Here is a 19,926-nt window from a genome sequence, read left to right on the forward strand (position 1 = left end):
CACTCGTGTGAGATAGATAGATAGATATACTTTATTGATCCCGAGGGAAATTGGGTTTCATTACAGCCGCACCAACCGAGAATAGAGCGTAAACATAGCAATACAAAAACCACAAACAATAAAACAGCAAAAAGCAAACTATGCCAGATGGAAAATAAGTCCAGGAACAGTCTATTGGCTCAGGGTGTCTGACCCTCCACGGGAGGAGCTGCAAGTTCGATGGCCACAGGCAGGAACGACCTCCCGTGCCGCCCAGTGTTGTATCTCGGTGGAATGTGGCGGAAGTCCAACAGTACAAAGTTCAATATCCGGTCTACAAACACGTTCCTCGATCGTAATATGACCCAGATTGCACCATCTGTTGTTAGCCAGAACAGTAAGCACCCAACTCCTTTACGCTTACCGCTCTCAGTGCACTTCCAGTCAGATGCGGGACTGTGTACTTGTCGTGCAGAACCATACCTCCAGGACAACATCTCATGCACCATCGATCTATCGGCCAAGACACTCGGAGACTTGGGCTGTATTTTGTTGTGACTGCACCACTCTTCTTTTCTGAAGTCAGTGACCAGCTCTTGACATTGAGGGAGAGGTGGTTGTCATGACACCATCTCACTGAGCTTTCTATCTCCTACCTGTACTCCAACTCATGGTATTTTCGGATACGGCCCACTATGGTGCTGTCATAAAAACTTCTTTCACAGTTTAGGTGACAGGAATGAAAAGCAATATATAGACACCATATACATAAATAATTAAAATATTACATTAATATATATTTAAGTGACAAAAAGTTATTTAAAGACATTAATATTAAGTACACAAGAAGATAAGGTATGAGTGTGTGCACTTCCCTTTACAATTAAGGATAGGTAATCCCATTTTAAAGAGTGGTATTGCATTGCAACACACACAAAATGCTGGAGGAGCTCAGAAGGTCAGGCAGCATCTATGAAAATGAATAAACAATTGACGTTTCGGGCTGAGACCCTTCATCGAGACACGAGCCCAGCTAAAGGGTCTCAGCCCGAAAAGTTGACTGTTTGCTCTTTTCCATAGATGCAGCCTGGACTACTGAATTTCTCCAGCATTTTGAGTGTGTTGCTTAGATCTCCAGCATCTGCAGACTTCCTCGTGTTTGAGGTGAATTGCGTTTTCTTGCGATCACCAGGGTTAAGTGACTGATGAAATTCAATCTGGAAAACTGTGAAGTAATTCACTTTGGAAGGTCAAATTTGAAGGCAGAGAACAGTGTTCTTAACACAATTCTTAGCAGTCCATAGATCCATCAAAGTTGCTGTGCGAGTTGATAGGGTTGTGAAGAAAGTGTGTTGGTCTTCAATAGTTGGGGGATTGAGTTTAAGAGCTATAGGGTAATGTTGCAGCTCTATAAAACTTGGAGTATTGTGTTCAGTTCCGGTCACCTCATTATAGGAAGGATGTGGAGGCTTTAGGGAGGGTGCAGAGGAGATTTACCAGGATGCTGCCTACATTAGAGAGCATGTTTATGAGGAAATGTTGAGCAAGATAGGACTTCTCTCTTTAGAGCAAAGGAGGAGGAGAGGTGACTTGCTTGAGGTGTATAAGATAATCAGAGGGATTGACAGAGTGAACACTCAGCCCCTTTGACCCAGTGGCCCAGGGCAGATGTAGCTAATAGAAAAAGGTTTAATAAGGTGATTGGAAGAAAGTATAGGGGGAGTGTTAGAGGTAAGTTTTTATCACACAGTGTGATAAGTGCACGGAACGCTCTGTCAGGGGTGATACTAGAAGTGGAGACATTCAGGACATGTAAGAGAATCTGAGACAGGCTCACAGATGAAAGGAAATTGGAGGGCTATGCAGAAGGGAAGAGTTAGATTGACCTTGGAGTAGGTTAAAAGGCCAGCAAAATATTGTTCGCCGAAGTGCCTGTACTGTGCTGTGCTGTACTGCTCTGTGTTCGATATTCTACATTGTGAAAAACTTTGAAGGCAGAGGGAAAGTGCATCTGTCCCCTAGTTCGGGGCAGTTGTGCTGAGCTCAGTTGTAGGCTGTGCATCTGTCCACCAGTGAATTTCTGAGAATGCTCAGGCCTGGTACTGAATTCTCTGCAGAACCTCCAGCAGAAAGCCTCCTTTTGAAGATCTTTCCAAAAATGTATGTCTTGGTTTCCTGTCAATTTATGACTTTGGTTGTTTTCTCTGAACTGAAAAGATAAAACTTCTGTTTTCAATCAAACTTCACACATCAGGGGGATGGTGAACCATAAGATCATCCGAAGACATAAACAGTGAATTCATGAGACAACAATTCATGGATGAAAATATGCTAATGCTCTGACAGCCAGCGACCCGGGTTCAAATCCACTGTTGTCTGTAAGGAGTTAGCAGGTTCATCCCGTGGCCCTGTGGGCTTCCTCCGGGTGCTCCAGTTTCCTCCCATGTCCCAGAGACGGGCATGTTAGGTGACCAATTGGTCATGTGGGTGCAACAGGTTGGTGAGGACCTCAGTGGGTTGGAAAGGCCTGTAACCATGCTGCATCTCTGAATAAATAAAGAAAGAAAAATACATATGTGTGTGTGTGTGTGTGTGTGTGTGTGTGTATATGTATATAACCATATAACAATTACAGCACGGAAACAGGCCACCTTGACCCTTCCAGTCCATGCCGAACTCTTACTCTCACATAGTCCCACCAACCTGCACTCGGCCCATAACCCTCCATTCCTTTCCTGTCCATATATCTATCCAATTTAACTTTAAACGACAACATCGAACCTGCCTCAACCACTTCTGCTGGAAACTCCTTCCACACAGCTACCACTCTCTGAGTAAAGAAGTTCCCCCTCATGTTACCCCTAAACTTTTGCCCTTTAACTCTCAACTCATGTCCTCTTGTTTGAATCTCCCCAATCTCAATGGAAAAAGCCTATCCACATCAACTCTATCAATTCCCTTCATAATTTTAAACACCTCTATCAAGTCCCCCCTCAACCTTCTACGCTCCAAAGAATAAAGACCAAACTTGTTCAACCTTTTTCTGTAACTTAGGAGATAAAACCCAGGCACATTTTAGTAAACTTTCTCTGTACTCTCTCAATTTTATTGACATCTTTCCTATAATTCGGTGACCAGAACTGTACACAATACTCCAAATTTGGCCTTACCAATGTCTCATACAATTTCAACGTTACATCCCAACTCCTATACTCAATGCTCAAGTATATGTATGTTCATTTTAAATTATTCTTCAAATGAACAACTGAGTTTTTGAGTGACCTTTATTTTGACATCAATGGTCGAAATATCTTTATGGTGGCATGATAACATGGTGGTTAGCACAGCGCCCTACAGTACCCGCAATGCTGATTCAATTTCCACCGCTATCTGTAAGAGTTTGTGCGTTCTCTCTGTGGCCACGTAGGTTTCCTCCGGGTGTTCCGGTCTCCTCTCACAGACTAAATATGTACCAGTTGGTGGTTTAATTGGCCATTGTAAATTGTCCTGTGATGAGGCTAGGGTTAAAGTGGGGGATTTGTAGACAGTGCCCTCAAAGGGTCAGAAGGATCTGTTCTGTGCTGTATCTCAATCAATCAATCAATCAATAAATAACATTTATAAATTAGTAGTTGGGGTGGATCGCAAAGATTGTCAACTAATGTCAGGCATCATGTAGCTGGAAATATTTCAATTTCTATTCATTTCCAAATATACTGGCAAATAACATTCAACAAAGAAAAATATAAAAGCATATGTAGTAATGACTGTTACCTTCAGAACTATTAGCTTAACATATTCAAGAACGCTTCAGTTTAAAACTTACTCTACAGTGAGGGTGATCAATGAAGTTAGAGCTGTGGATGTTGTTTCCATGGATTTTCATAAGGTGTTTGACGAGGTCCCTCGAGGAAGACTCATCCAGAAGATTAAGGTGCATGTGGTCCATAATGAATTAGTCATTCGGATTCAGAACTGGCTTGCCCGTAGAAGATGGAGGGTTGGGGTCGAAGCGTCTTAATCTATCTGGAGGTCTGTGATTCGTGATGTTCCGCTGGGACCTGTACTGGAATCTCTGCTGTTTGGGATGTTTGTAAAAGACATGGACGATAATGTAGATGGGTGAGTTAGTAAGTTTGCAGATGATGCGAAGATGGATAGTGTGGATAGTGTAGAAGACTGGCAAACAATACAGCAGGATATAGATCAGTTGCAAAGATGGGCAGAGAACGGCAGATGGAGTTTAACTCAGCCAAATATGAAATGTTGCACCTTGGTAAGTCAAGTGTAAAGAGACTGTATACTGTTAAGCCAAGATCCTAACAGTGTTGATGAACAGAGGTATCTTGGGGTCCAAGTTCATAGTTCCCTGAAAGTGCCTACACAGATCGATAGGGTGGGGAAGAAGGCTTGTGGCATGCTTGCCTTTATTAGTTGAGGCATGGAATTCAAAAGTTAGGAAGTTATGTTGCGGTTTTATAAAAGTCTAGTTTGGCTGTGTCTGGGGTATTGCATACAGTTCTGGGCTACCCATTACAGGATGGATGTGTAGGCTTTGGAGAGGGTGCAGAAGTGGTTATTCCAGGATGTTGCCTGGATTAGAGATCATAAAATTATAAAACATACAAACAGAATTAACCCATTCAGCTTACTGAGTCTGCTCCTCCATTCCTTCATGGCTGATTTATTATCCCTCTCAACCACATTCTCCTGCCTTCTTCCATAACCCTTGACACCCTGATTAATCAAGAACCTATCAACCTCCACCTTAAATATACCCAATGACTTGGCCTCCATAGTTCTCTGTGGCAATTAATTTTGCAGATTCACCACCCCCGGCTAAAAAAATCTTTTCCTCATCTCTGTTCTAAATGGATGTCCTTCTATTCGGAAGCTGTGCCCCTGGTCCTGGACTCCCCCACATTAGGGAACATCCTCTCCACATCCACTCTATTTAGACCTTTCAATATTCAATAGATTTCAATGAGGACCTCCTCATTCTCCTAAACTCCAGCAAGTACAGGCCCAGAGCCATCAACCATTCCTGATATGTTAACCCTTTCATTCCTGGGATCATTCTCATGAACTTCCTCTGGACCTTCTCCATTGACAGTACATCTTTTCTTAAATAAGGGGCCCAAAACTGTTCACGATATTCCTTTCTTTCTTTTTAAATCTTTTTATTAATTTTCCAAAATTATAAACAGAATAACAGTATTGATACAGAGCGATTGGAATAATCTTATTGTTGACAAACATGTACAAAAAAGACTTCAAATAATACAGGTGTAATAGACTTCCAAACTCTTAATATAGTTAATCATAGAGAAAAAAGAAATTTTAAAAAATGCAAAGAAACCTCCCCCCAAAAAAAAACAAAAAAAAAACTAAATACTAAACCTGAAACAAAAGCAAACAGAACAAAACAAGGCTGGACCAATATCTTAAATTGAATATATTCAATAATGTCATCAACTCCGCTCCTCTATTCATATATTTTAAGTTAATAAGAAGAATTCGGAAAAGGTCAAATTACATCATGTGAAAATGTTGACTAAATGGTTTCCAGGTCTCTTCAAATCTAACTGAAGGATCAAAAATGTCACTTCTAATTTTTTTCAAAATTTAAACATGATATAGTTTGGGAAAACCATTGAAATGTGGTAGGAGGGTTGGTCTCCTTCCAGTTCAATAAAATGGATCTTCTGGCTATTAAAGTAACAAGTGCAATCATCTGACAGGCTGAAGAGGATAAAGATCTATGTTCTGTCATTAGCAAACCAAAAATTGCCGTAATAGGATGGGGTTATAAGTCAAAACGCAAAACTGTTGAAATAATATCAAAAATATCTTTCCAGAATTTTTCCAAGAGAGGACAGGACCAAAACATATGAGTTAAGGAAGCCACCTCAGTGACATCTGCAACAGATAGGGTTTATATGGGAATAAAAACGAGCTAGTTTATCTTTAGACATATGGGCCCTATGCACTACTTTAAATTGTATTAGCGTATGGCACATATAGAGGAAGAACTAACTAATAGAAAAAATTTATCCCATTTCTCTATAGGGACGATATTCCAAATGCGATATGACCAATGCCTTACAGAGCATCAGCATCACACCCTTGCTTTTGTATTCTAGTCCTCTTGAAATGAATGCTAACATTGCATTTGTCTTCCACATCACCAACTCAATCTGCAAGTTAACTTTCAGGGAATCTTGCACAAAGACTTCCAAGACCCTTTGCAACTTGGATTTTTTAAAATTTCTCCTCATTTAGGAAATAGTCCATGTCTTTATTCCTTCTACCAAAGTGCATGACCATGCACTTCCTTACCCTATATTCCATCTGCCACTTCTTTGCCAATTCCTCCAAAATGACTAAGCCTTTCTGCAGACACTCTGCTTCCTGACCACTACCTGCCTCTCCACCTATCTTCGTATTGTCCACAAACCTGACAACAAAGCCATCAATTCTTTCATCCAAATCATTGACATATAACGTGTAAAGAATCAGTCCCAACACAGACCCCTGTGGAACAGCACTGGTCACCAGCAGCCAACCAGAAAAGACTCCCTTTTCTTCCCACTCTTTGCCTCCTGCCAGTCAGCTAATCTTCTATAGAGGGCACGTGCTATAACAAGAGGTTGGAGGAACTTGGTTTGTTTTCTCTGGAATGGTGGAGGCTGAGAGGAGACCCGATAAAGGTTTATAAGATTATGAGGGACATAGATAGAGTAGACAGACAGGATCTGTTTCCTAGGGTTGAAACGTCTAATACCAGAAGGCATGCATTTATGGTGAGAGGGAATAATTTTGTAAGAGATGTGAGAGGTAAATTTTTTACTCAGAGTGTGGTGGGCACTTGGAATCTGCTGCTTGGGATGGTGGCAGAAGCAGATATCATGGACCTTCAGGAGGATTTAGGTAGGCACATGAATGTGAAGAAAATGGAAGGATATGGACATTGTGTAGACAGAAGGGATTTGATTAGTTTTTGTACTTGATTACTAATTTAGTTAGGTCAGCACAGCATTGTGGACCGAAGGGCCTGTTCCTTTGCTGTATTGGTCTATGTTTTATGTTCTGCAGTTGAAGGAGAGAGTAGATTGAACACACGGATCTATTTGGCTCTGAAGTGGCCCAGTGGGAATTCCAGGTGATTAATACGTGCCTTTGGAAAAATACCAAAAAAACACCGCCAAAGATTCCTCAAATAAATCTAGGCAAACTTTTCTAAGTTCGGGTACAGATTCATGGTATAAATCAATCAAAAGTGACAGAAAGAAATTGCCGTCAGGTGAACTAAATTCAAAGATAAAGTTATTCTTGAAACCTATTAATCATCCGTCTCAGCGCAGAGAAGTGCTCGAAGAGAATGCACACAGAGGGCAGGGTTCGAGCACAATTAGTGTCAGTTCTGTAGTTCCTGTGAGCACAGTTTACTTTGGCAGTCTAGGTCGGTACATTTACTCTTGTGGTCCCTACCCAGAGGGTAAACATCTGAGTGTGGTGGACTAATTTCTGTGGTGGAACTGTCTGTCAGTTAGTCATGGGGCTGTAACAGTCAGCTGACGTAAAAAAAGAAAATTAACTGTGAATGAAAAGGAAAAGGAGGGTAATGATAGCTCGAGAGCCCTGACTACAGGGACTATGGCCTGACCACGCTTGGAGTATTGTCAGCAATTTTGGGCCCCTTATCTAAGAAAGGATGTGCTGACATTGGAGAGGGCCCAGAAGAGGTTCACGAGAATGATGCCAGTAATGAAAGGATTAACACGTTAGCTATGTTTAATGGCGTGGTAGCGTAGTGGTTGGTGTAATGTTATTACAGCGCACGCAATCCGACTTCAATTCCCGCCGCTGTCTGTAAGGAGTTCGTACATTTTCCCCTTGACTGTGTACGTTTCCTCCAGGTGTTCTTGTTTCCACCTACATTCCTAAGACGTATTGGTTAGTAGGTTAATTGGTGTACTTAATGTGCCTATACTGTGTTGTACTGTTCTGTGTTCTATATTATATCTCTAATGAGATAACTCTTAATGAGCAAAAGTCATTTGCATAAAATAGACCAAGTCTATTTCCATCATTGCGAAATGTTGCATAATATCATGGCAGATTGAAGTGTTTTTGCATGTAAAAGAGGTGGATGCACGCACAGTGACTAATATCACTTTTACACTTCTGAAAAAAAAAGTTTCATTCTGATCAAATGAATTTAACTTATATTAAAGAACTGTGCAGAAGAACTATTGGACAATTAGTCTCAGAAACAAGCTACTAGATTGAGTGAACGACAAATGAATGATCACAGTAGAGTTATTCGAATATTACAGGACACAGACCTGGCTGGTGGTGTAGTGGCATCAGCGCCGGACTTCGAGACGAAAGGTCCCGAGTTCGAATCCAGCCAGCTCCCCTGCACGCTTTCCATCCGTGCTGGGCTATAAGCTGGTGATCTCTTTGGAAACTCACCCGGCAGAAGGCATTGGCAAACCACTGCTGTAACATGCCTCGTACACGATTCCCCACTACGTCAGAGAGGCGTGGACGGAAATCGTCCACTAACCGAAGAAACTCAGGATGCGACGTACAGGACACAATTTCTCTGCCCAGTGCTGAAGGAGGCAGTCCAGTAGGTTGTAAATGTGAGCAGCACAAACAATTAGATGAAAGCAAGCAGAGTAGGCCATCGCTTACCATACCAGCAACCCAGGTTCAATTACCACTGTTGTCTGTAAGGAATTTGTATGTTCTCCCCTTGACCACGTGGTTTTCCTCCCACAGTCCAAAGACCTACCATTCAGTACGTTAATTGGTTATTGTAAATTGTCCCATGATTAGGCTAGGGTTATGTTGTGTATGTGGCCGGGTTACACAACAATGCTATTAATAAAAACGCTGGAGACGGGAGCTAAGTTTCATGGTTCTTTACTGGCAGAAACCAAACTCGGCACACACATATAGATCAATATGTGCCTAATAGCACATGCAACGATGTGTTACTAAAACATAAAGTAGTCCCTTATTATAATGTAGACTATACGGTACAGGTTAAATCAGGGCAGCGCAGCTCGAAGGACCAGAAGGGCCTGTTTCACCCAGTGTCTCAATAAATAAATAAATATTTTCCCCAGGGAAGAAATTTCAAACACCAGAGGACATGTTTTGGAGTGAAGTATAGCGGGGATGTCGGAGGTAGGTTTTTTACTCAGAGAGTGGTGGGTGTGTGGAACACACTGCCAGGCTGGCGGGAGATGCAGATACATTCGTGACATTTATGGACCTCAGACTGACAAGGAAAATGGAGGGCTATGCAGAAGGGAAGCGTTAGACTGACCTTGCAGAAAGTTAAAAGGTCAGCACAACATCATGTGCCGACGGGCCTGCTCGTACTGTGCTAGAATGTTCTATATTCTACGCTTTTAATGATAGAAGAGGGGACGCTTACAGGTGACATGAGGGGCAAGTATTTTACACAGAGAGTGGTAGGTGTCTTGAATAGGTTACCGGGGCAGTCAGTTAAGTGGAGTTTAGAGGCTTTTAGATAGGCACGTGAATATGAATGGAATTGAGGGATATGGATGATACCAGGAGAAGGACAGTGGAAGTGGTGGATACGGGTTCAATTTCAACATTTAAGAGAAGTTTGGATAAGAAGATGGATGGGAGGAGTGTGGGGGGGGGGCTGTGGTCCAGGCAGGTAGACGGGACTAGGCCAATTAACAGTTTGCAATGGACCAGATGGACTGAAGGGCCAGTTTCTCCACTGTAGTGCTCCATGGCTCCATGACTTATGACTCAGTGTATAAGCGTTCTCTGTGTTGTCCACTTGTGCTTTTTGCTGTTTGCACAATTTGTTCTTTTTTTTTGCACGTTGGCCTTTTGATGTTTTCTTGAACAGGTTTCATGGTGTTTCTTTATTTTGTGGCTGCCTGTGGGAGAATGATTTCAAAGTTGTATTTTGCATACATACTTTGCTAATAAATGTACTTTGAATCTTTGAAGTGTACTGTAAATTGGCATCAAGATAGGCACAGCACTTTTGGTCGAATGGTCACTCCAGTGCTGTATGGTTCTGTGTTCTACTTGTGAAAGGCAAAAATGTTATTTACGTACAAACATTTTAAGATTAACTCTGAGAGAAGAACCCCCGTCTGTGTGGGATCCCTTAAAGGTTAACTTGCAGGTTGAGTTTGTGATAAGGAAAGCATTCTTTTCAAGAGAATAGAAAAGCTAGGATGTAATGCTGCTTTATAAGGCATTGGTCAGACCGCATTTGGAGTATTGTGAGCGGTTTGGCCCTCTCCCCTATCTATGAAAGGATTTACTGGCATTGGAGAGGAGATTTACAAGAATGATTCTGGGAATGAAGAGCATTTGATTGGCATTGGGCCTGATCTCACTTGAATTCGGAAGGATGAGGGGGGATCTCAGTGAAACCTATTGAATATTGAAAGCCTTTGGTATAGTGGACATGGAGAGGATGTTTCCTATAGTCCTGACCGGACGGCATAGAGGGCACAAATTCGGAATAGAGGGATGTCCCGTTAGAACAGAGATGAGCAAGAACTTCTTTAGCCAGAGGGTGGTGAATCTGTGGAATTCATTGCCACAGGCAACTGTGGAGGCCAAGTCACTGGGTATATTTAAAGTAGAGGTTAATAGGTTCATATTAGTAAGGGTGGCAAAGGTTACAGGGAGAAGGCAGGAGAATGGGGTTGAAAGGGTTAATAGATTAGATTAGATTAGATTATGAGGACACGCAGTCCACTTTTATTGTCATTTAGTAATGCATGCATTAAGAAATGATACAACTTGTTCCTCCAGAATGATATTACAGAAACACAAGACAAACCAAGACTAAAAAAAACTGACAAAAACCACATAATTATAACATATAGTTACAACAGTGCAAAGCAATACCGTAATTTGATGAAGAACAGACCATGGGCACGGTAAAAAAAAGTCTCAAAGTCTCTCGAAGGTCCCATCATCTCACGCAGATGGTTGAAGGGAGAAACTCTCCCTGCCATGAGCTTCCAGCACCGCAAACTTGCCGGTGCAGTATCCTGGAAGCATCCGACCACAGTCCGACTCTGAGTCCATCCGAAAACTTCGAGCCTCCAACCAGCCCTCAGACACCGAGCAGCGAACATCATCTCTGCCCAGCGCTTCGCCCCCTGCCCCGGCAACAGGCAATAGGCAAAGCCGAGGATTTGGAGCCTTCCCCTCCGGAGATTCTCAATCGCACAGCAGCAGCGGCAGCAAAGCAGGCATTTCAGAAATTTCTCCGGATGTTCCTCTGTGCTTCTCACGTCTGTCTCCATCAAATTAGGATTGTGCATGGCCCCTATTTAACAAATACGATATCAATTTGGAGCGGCTGTGCGCGCTGCGTCACGCTGCCATCTTCTCCTCCCCATTTCAGCCATGGTGGAATTGGTGCTGATATGGTGGGCCAGATGGCCTAATTCTACTGCTATGAGTTATGGTGTGTGCATAAAATGAGAACTATTAATTCTGATCACAGATTATTTCACGATAATCTGTTGAACACATCTGATGATAATTTTGAAGTTGAGGATTTCCAGAATGTAGCTTTTGGCATACAGTACCTACTACATTTCTTGTTATCTTGATGCCAGTTTGATGTATTTCTCCATTGCTTAATTCAATAGAAGCTGATTTCAGTGTCCCAAGACCTCTCCTGTCAATGGTTTTCATTTCAAAGTCTGTGAATAATCTATTTCTCTGGTTTCAAACATTTGAAAAGCACAGCGGGTTGGGGAGGGAGTTGAGAGCTGGATCCGTGCATATTGTTAACAATTACATATGCAGGGTGCAAATCTAAATGAGAATATGCAAATTTATGAGTACTAAGATATATACTCAGTGGCCACTTTATTAGGTACACCTGTACACCTCCTTAATGCAAATATCTCATCAGCCAATCATGAGGCAACAACTCGTGCATAAAAGCATGCCGACATGGTCAAGGGGTTCAGTTAATGTTCAGACCAAACATCAAAATGGGGAAGAAATGTCATCTAAGTGACTTTCATTGTAGAATGATTGTTGGTTTTTGAACATTTGAAAAGCATAGTGGGGTTGAGAATTGGATCTGTGCATATTGTTAAAGAGTTCAAAATGCAGTGTTCAAATCTAAATATGCATTTTTATTAGGACTGAGATATATACTGCTTTGTAAAACTTCCCAGGCAGGAAAGAGTAAATATGTCTCTTGTTCGGAGAGCAGATGGTTTCCCCCCGCACCCACTAGTAAAACGGAAAACAATGTAACTCTGCATAGCTTAGGATAGGAAGAAACAAATTCACGAGCAGTGTTTTGATGATCTGAAACAGCAGTTTCTCATTACTTGTATTGCACAGTTGATCTGTCTTTTTGAGGAAATGCCAGGAATTCTCAAGCATTTGTACTTGGTAGAGCAACCAAGAGTCCTCATGCACTACATGAGAGCGACCTCCGCTGTGCTGCAGACAACGAGCGGCAGCTGCGAGAAGGAGAGACCAAACAACCAAGAGTCCCAGCCACCACCCACTCTTGCCCACACCGCACCTGAATATGCAAATCCCACATCTCTACAGCCAGCTGAGGACCCACTAATAGACAACACCTTAGGAAAACATCGTACTCAACTCGAGTGATTACTACTAGTCTTCTGTGCTTGTCTGTTCCTATGCTTTGCTTCCATTCTACCAATGTGCATTGATTTTGCACAGGTCATGGTATAATACGCTGTTATGAAATGTCTTTAACAGCTATGCGTCTCAGTGCAATCCGCTCTGCAAATTGATCCTGGTGAAATATTCAATTCCTCCACAGATGAGGGATTAGCTGTATTTGTCACATTGAAACATATAGTGAAACATGTTGTTTTTGTCAACAATCAACACAGTCCGAGGATGTGTCGGAGGCAGCCTGCAAGAGTCAGCATGTTCCTGGCACCAACACGGCGTGCCCACAGATCATAACCCCAACCGTCTTTGGAATGTGGGTGGAAACCGGATCAGGAGGAGGAAATCCACGCGGACATGGGGAGAACGCACTAGCTCCTTACAGACTGTGGTGGGAATTGGACCATGGTATTGATTGCTGGCTCTAAGCGCTACACTGCTCTAAGTGTGAGAATAACTCTAACACTTTCATATCATCATATATCAACATTTTTCAGTAAAAAAAAATAACAGTATGTCTCCCAGTGCTTAACAGTATGTTGGAGGAGATCAGAAAAAAAAAATTCTGGAAAATGCACATGCATAGTTGAATGTAAAAATCTAGATTCTGCTATCAGTGACCCTCTTTTCCTCCATAAATACTCCATAAATTGGACAGTCATTTAGCCTTATTCTGCTTAATCAGCAGAATTCAGTGGAATTACAAAAAATAAAAGTATTTACAATTTATGCCTGAGGTAAAATTTAAAGGTAGGCTGAGTGATCTGGGGCTTTTTCCTTTCGAGTGAAGGAGGATGAGAGGTGACTTGATAGGGGTGTACAAGAGGCATAGATTGAGTGGACAGCCAGAGACTTTTTCCAGGGTGGAAATGGCTAATACCAGGAGAGGCATAAATTTATGGTGATTGGAGGAAAGTAAAGGTCGTTGTCAAAGATATGACTTAACACAGAGAGTGGTGCATGTGTGGATCGCCCTGCAAGGGGTGGCAGTGAGGCAGATATTTTAGGGGCATTTGAGAAAATCCTAGATAGGCACATGGGTGATAGAAAAATAGAGGGCTATAGAGGAGGAAAGGGCCTGGTTAATCTTAGGTTAAAAGGTTGGCACAACATCATGAATGAAGGATCTGTACTGTGCTGTGGTGTTCTACTCTCAGCAACTACTTTATCAGGTACACCTGTACATCTACTTATTAATACAAATATCTAATCCGCCAATCATGTGGCAGCAACTCAAAGCATAAAGCCATGCTGACATAGTTAAGAGGTTCAGTTGTTGTTCAGACCAAACATCAAAATGCAGAAGGAATGTGATCTAAGTGACTTTGACTGTGGAATGATTGTTGGTGCCAGATGGGGTGGGTTTGAGTATCTCAGAAACTGCACATCTGGGATTTTGAATCACAACAGTCTTAAGAGTTTACAAAGAGTGGTGAAAAAAATAAAAAAAAAATCCAGTGAGCGTCAGTTCTGTGGACAAAAACATCTTGTTAATGAGAGAGGTCAGAGAAGAATGGCCAGACTGCTTCAAGCTGACAGGAAGGCGACAGTTACTCAAATAACCTCGTGTGTTATAACAGTGGTGTGCGGAAGGGCATCTCTGAATGCACAACATGACAAACCTTGAAGTGGATGGGCTACAGCAGCAGAAGACCAGTACAGTAGGTATCTGAGTTCCACCAGCATCTTGTGTGTGTTACAGTACGTATCTAATAAAGTGGTCAATGAGTATATGTTCTATGTTAAAATGCTCTGAAGGTTCTCCATTTTGTCTCCTGAAACATAGCAAACGTACAGCACGATACAGGCCCTTCGGCCCACAAAGCTGTGCCGAACATGTCCTTATCTTAGAAATTACCTAAGGTTACCCATAGCCCTCTATTTTTCTAAGCTCCATGTACCTATCCAGGGGTCTCTTAAAAGACCCTATTGTATCTGCCCTCACCACTGTCGCCAGCAGCCCATTCCACGCATTCACCACTCTGTAAAAAAAAACTTACCTCTGACGTCTCCTCTGTGCCTACTTCCAAGCACCTTAAAACTGTGCCCTCTCGTGCTAGCCACTTCAGCGCTGGGAAAAAGCCTCTGACTATCCAAACGATCAATGCCTCTCATCATCTTATATACCTCTATCAGGTCACCTCTCATCCTCCATCTCTCCAAGGAGAAAAGGCCAAGTTCACTCAACCTATTCTCATAAGGCATGCTCTCCAATCCAGGCAACATCCTTGTAAATCTCCTCTGCACCCTTTCTATGGCTTCCACATCCTTCGTGTAGTGAGGCGACCAGAACTGAGCACAGTACTCCAAGTGGTGTCTGACCAGGGTCCTATATAGCTGCAATATTACCTCTCAGCTCCTAAACTCAATCCCACAATTAATGAAGGCCAATGCACCATATGCCTTCTTAACTATAGAGTCAACCTGCGCAGCAGCTTTGAGTGTTCTATGGACTTGGACTCCAAGATCCCTCTGATCCTCCACACTGCCAAGAGTCTTACCATTAATACTACATTCTGCCATTATATTTGACCTACCAAAATGAACCACCTCACACTTATCTGGATTGAACTCCACCTGCCACTTCTCAACCCAGTTTTGCATCCTATCAATGTCCCACTGTAACCTCTGTCAGCCCTCCACACTATCCACAACACCCCCAACCTTTGTGTCATCAGCAAATTTACTAACCCATCCCTCCATTTCCTCATCCAAGTCATTTGTAAAAATCAAGAAGAGTAAGGGTCCCAGAACAGATCCCTGAGGCCCACCACTGGTCACCGACCTCCATGCAGTATATGACCCATCTACAACCACTCTTTGCCTTCTGTGGGCAAGCCAGTCCTGGATCCACAAAGCAATGTCCCCTTGGATCCCATACCTCCTTACTTTCTCAATAAATCTTGCATGGGGTACCTTATCAAATGCCCTGATCCCTGCAATCACCAAGATCCTTTTCCATAGTGAATACTGAAGCAAAGTATTCATTAAGTACCTCTGCTATCTCCTCCGGTTCCATACACACACTCCCACTGTCACACTTAATTGGTCCTATTCTCTCACATCTTATCCTCTTGCTCTTCACATACTTGTAGAATGATTCATTCTACAAGTTACCTGAAGTTTAAGTGTATTTTCTGTGTCACAATAAGTTTAACTTCCATGGCCATCACAAATTCCCATATCAATAAATACCACCATTTTTGTACCTAATCTTTTCCTCATGTAGCTACTGCTGGCTAGAAAAGTATCATTGACTAACTGATCAAGTGAGTAGTGCCTCCTCAGCAAGTTCTATCACTTTACCCCTCCTTTCAGAATCTACAATTTTGCCAAAACTTTGGGACTCATACCTCATCTTTTGTACTGTGTTCAATGCCCTTCACTGATTTCCCGTATTGGCGGCAGAATGAGTGGCCACACTGGCGGGCTGACCCCAGCACACTCTTCGGTGTGTTGGTTGTTAACAGAAGCAGCACATTTTACTATTTCAATCTGCACTTCATTTGACATGTTCTAGTGTTCACTCAGTGTACCTCCTGTACCTAATAGAGTGGCCCCTGAGTGTATGTCCATGGTCCTCTGCTGCTGAAGCCTGTCCAGTTCAAGGTTCGACGTGTTCCGAGTTCAGAGATTCTCTTCCATACCGCAGTTAGAGCACATGTTTATCTGAGTTGCTGCCACCTTCCTGTCTGCTTGAAACAGTCTGGCCAATCTCCTCTGACCTCTCTCATTAAAATAAATTCCATTAGAAATCATTTTCATCCACAGAACTACCGCTCACTCAATGTTTTTTTTTGTTTATCGCCCCATTCACTGCAAACTCTGGAGACTCTTGTGCATGAAAATCCCAGGAGGTCAGCAGCTTGTGATCACCCTGTCTGGCACCAGCAATCATTCCACAGTCAAAGTCACTTAGAACCCCATTCTGATGTTTGGTCTGAACAACAACTGAACCTCTTGACCATGTCTGCATGCTTTTAGGCACTGAGTTGCTGCCACATGATTAGCTGATTAGATATTTGCCTTAACAAGCAAATATTGGGTATTAACAAGTATTAGGAACAGCTGTACCTAATAAAGTGGCCACTGAGTGTATAATGCCTTGAAAATGTATTCAGCCACCAACCCTTTGTTCACATAAATGAGTATTACATCCAGGGATTTTAATCAATTTTACGAGAATTTTTATTTGTGACTCATTTGCTCCTTTTTTTTCACCTTAGAGCCCCAAAAAACTGGGAAAACTATAATCCATGAAAAACTAAGAATTCAAAAACTGAGATGTCAGCAGTTCAAAAGTATTCATCTCTCTTTGCTCAGTACTGAGTTGAACCACCTCTCCTGGCTATTACAGCCAGTGGTCTTTTTGGTTAAGTCTCTATTAGCTTTGCACAATGTGATTGAGCAAGATTTTTCCATTCCTCCTTGCAAAATTGCTCAAGCTGTGCTAGGTTAGTTGGGAATGGCGGTAGACAGCAGTCCTAAGGTTTTGCCAGAGATGTTCAATTTGTTTGAGCTCAGGTCTCTGACTGGACCACTCAAGATGAACTTTCTTCATCTGAAGCCACTTCCTCCCCAGTTTAAGCTTTCTGGCAGAGGCTTGCAGGTTTTTATCTGGGTTCTCTCTGTATTTAGCAGCATTCATCTTCTTATCAATCCTGACCAGATTTCCAGTCCCTGCTGCTGAAAATCACCCCCCTAGCATGATGCTACCTCCACTATATTTTACAGTCGGAATGGTGTTACCTGGCTGATGCACAATATTAGATTTACGCCGCATGTTCCACCTAGTGCTGAGGCCAAACTGTTACACTTTTAATCTCAAACAACCACAAGACCTTCTTCCATACCATTACAGTATCTCCGAAGTAATATGTTGCAAAGTCTTTACAAAGAAGAATATGTTTTTTTTTTAGCCAGGACTTCTTCCTTGTCACTCTTCCATAAATACTCTTGTAGTGCAAAGTCTTAGAGATGGTGGAGCAATGAAGCTTCACCTCCATCTGCAGCCATTGGCTTCAGCAGCTCACTCAGGGTGACTGTTGGTATCATCGTAGCCTCTTTTACAAGTGTGTACTTCTCCAGCAACTAAGTTTAGGGAGGGTGGCCTGACCTAGGCACTGTGACTATGATTTCATATTTTTTCCACTTTTCACAATGGACTGCATTGAGCTCTAAGGTATGTTCAGTGCCTTTGAGATGGTCTTATAACCTTCCCCAGATTTGTGCTTCTCTATTATCATTTCCCTGACTTGTTTTGAGTGCTCTCTTATCTTTGTTTTGGTTTGGTCTGTCGAAAATCTACCATACTGTTGGACCTTACAGAGCGAGGGGGTACTTATTCTTATGAATTCCTTGAAAACAGGTGACCCTCCAATTCTCAGCAGGTTGGATGAGTTGGTAAGGTACAGTATTGCATCTGAGGAAAGTTAGTGAATTACAAAGGGAATTAATACTACTTCAGCCTCGCAAATTTGGTTTATAATTATATGTAAATTATGGACATGATTTGGAATGTTTCTTTTGATTTGATATGATGCACCATGTTTTGTAGATTAGCTCAACAATCTTACTTCAACGTATTTTAAATTTAGAAAATGAGACAGTAAAATGTGAAAATAGCTGTGGGATCTGAATATTTTTTCAAGACACTGTATGTGTGATAAATGTCTAAATCAGAATTGGAATCGGAATCTAAATCTGAATCTTCTTGTTCTTCCCTTTAAAATCCTTACAGCCCCACCTCCGAGGCTGTTCCAGGCATTAAATTGCTCTGTTTCATCGTCCCAGGCTGGTTTATGTAATTCCTCTCCCATAGCTTTCTCATCAGTGAACGTCTTCAGTCAATTTGACCCTGCTGACTGGATATAGGTCCTCAGACCATTTCCAAATCAGAATCAGGTTTATTATCACTGTCATATGTTGTCAAATCTGTTGTTTTGCAGCAGCACTGTGCAATGCATAAAATTACTATAAATTACATAAACGTAATGCCTATTCTACCATTTACATCCTCCAGTGTTTGCTCGGTGGAAGACAAGCTGGACTGCATTGGTCTGCAGACAGTTGGGGGCTTGTTCTTGCTGACAACATCCATTGACTCGGGGACTTGGTCTATATTATATATTTTGTTTTGTGTCTGCCCGCTTGCTGCTATCTTATATATGCTCGAAGTGCCTTTCACTGTGTATGACTGTTGGTATTGTGTTTTGCACCGAGGTCCTGGAGGAACACTGGTTTGTTTGGCTGTACTCATGGGTGTTCATGTATGGTTGAATGACAATTAAATTTGAACTTGAACTTGAAATAAATATCTAACAAATAAACAGTTAATGCAAAAACAGAGCAAAAATACTAAGGTAGTGTTCATGGGTTAATCGTCTGTTCAGAAATTTGATAGCCTAATTCAATTCAATTCAATAAATGGATACAGCCAAACAAGATGGCGTTAATCTGGGGTCAGTACCAACAGGCTCATACACAGAGCACAAAACACCACATTGCATATATAAGATAGAAAGATACAGCCACTCAATAAAAGAGACCAAATTCAAGCCATCCAATGCCTCCGAAATCTGCACATGCCCACAACAGAGCTTGTCTTCAGCTAAGTGAACACTGGGAAGGGAGCAGCACCAAGTCCAGCTTGGACACCACGCCACACCGACCCCAGTGGAGCACACCAGTTCCAACCCCTCTCCCCCAGCAGCTGTAAACAGGCGACACCACGACTTGAGGCCTAGTCCGCACCTACATAATAGCAAACACATATACAGAGGTGCCTTAAAGTTAGTGAAGTCTGTAGAACTTTTTATATATATATATAAAATGAACTAAAATATATCAGATCTTCACACAAGTCCTAAAACTAGATAAAGAGAACCCAATTAAATAAATAACACAAAAAATTTGTACTTGTTCACTTATTTATTGAGAAAAATGTCCAATATTACATGTATTTGATGGGAAAAGTATGTGAACCTCTGGGGTAATGCCTTTACAAAAGCTACTTGGAGTCAGATGTTCCAATCAATGAGATGAGACTGGAGGTGTGGGTTGCAGAGGTGCTCTATCCTATAAAAAGACACACAAAGTCCTGTTACTGACAAAGCCTGATCTTTTCAGAAAAGATCTGTTTATGTGCACCATGCCTCGATCAAAACAACTTTCAGAGAACCTTAAAAGAAGTATTGTAGAGATGCATGAAGCTGGAAAATGCTACAAACGCATTTCTAAAGACTT

The 19,926-nt window shown here is 42.0% G+C and overlaps 1 protein-coding gene across 7 annotated transcripts in view; it reads left to right on the forward strand.

The window, feature by feature from the left end:
- LOC134357220 (hyaluronan and proteoglycan link protein 1-like) overlaps nucleotides 1-19,926 on the forward strand; it is a 135,526-nt gene that overhangs the window by 32,121 nt on the left and 83,479 nt on the right. The window contains exon 1 of one of the 7 annotated variants that reach the window (XM_063068519.1): nucleotides 14,322-14,342. The exons of the other annotated variants lie outside the window; for them this stretch is intronic. The gene's annotated coding sequence lies outside the window, so the exon portion shown is untranslated. Of the gene's footprint in view, nucleotides 1-14,321; nucleotides 14,343-19,926 lie in introns of those variants that run through there. 7 annotated transcript variants of the gene reach the window in all.

Source organism: Mobula hypostoma, chromosome 16 (genome assembly GCF_963921235.1).
Source record: "Mobula hypostoma chromosome 16, sMobHyp1.1, whole genome shotgun sequence".
Taxonomy (NCBI): Eukaryota; Metazoa; Chordata; class Chondrichthyes; order Myliobatiformes; family Myliobatidae; genus Mobula; species Mobula hypostoma.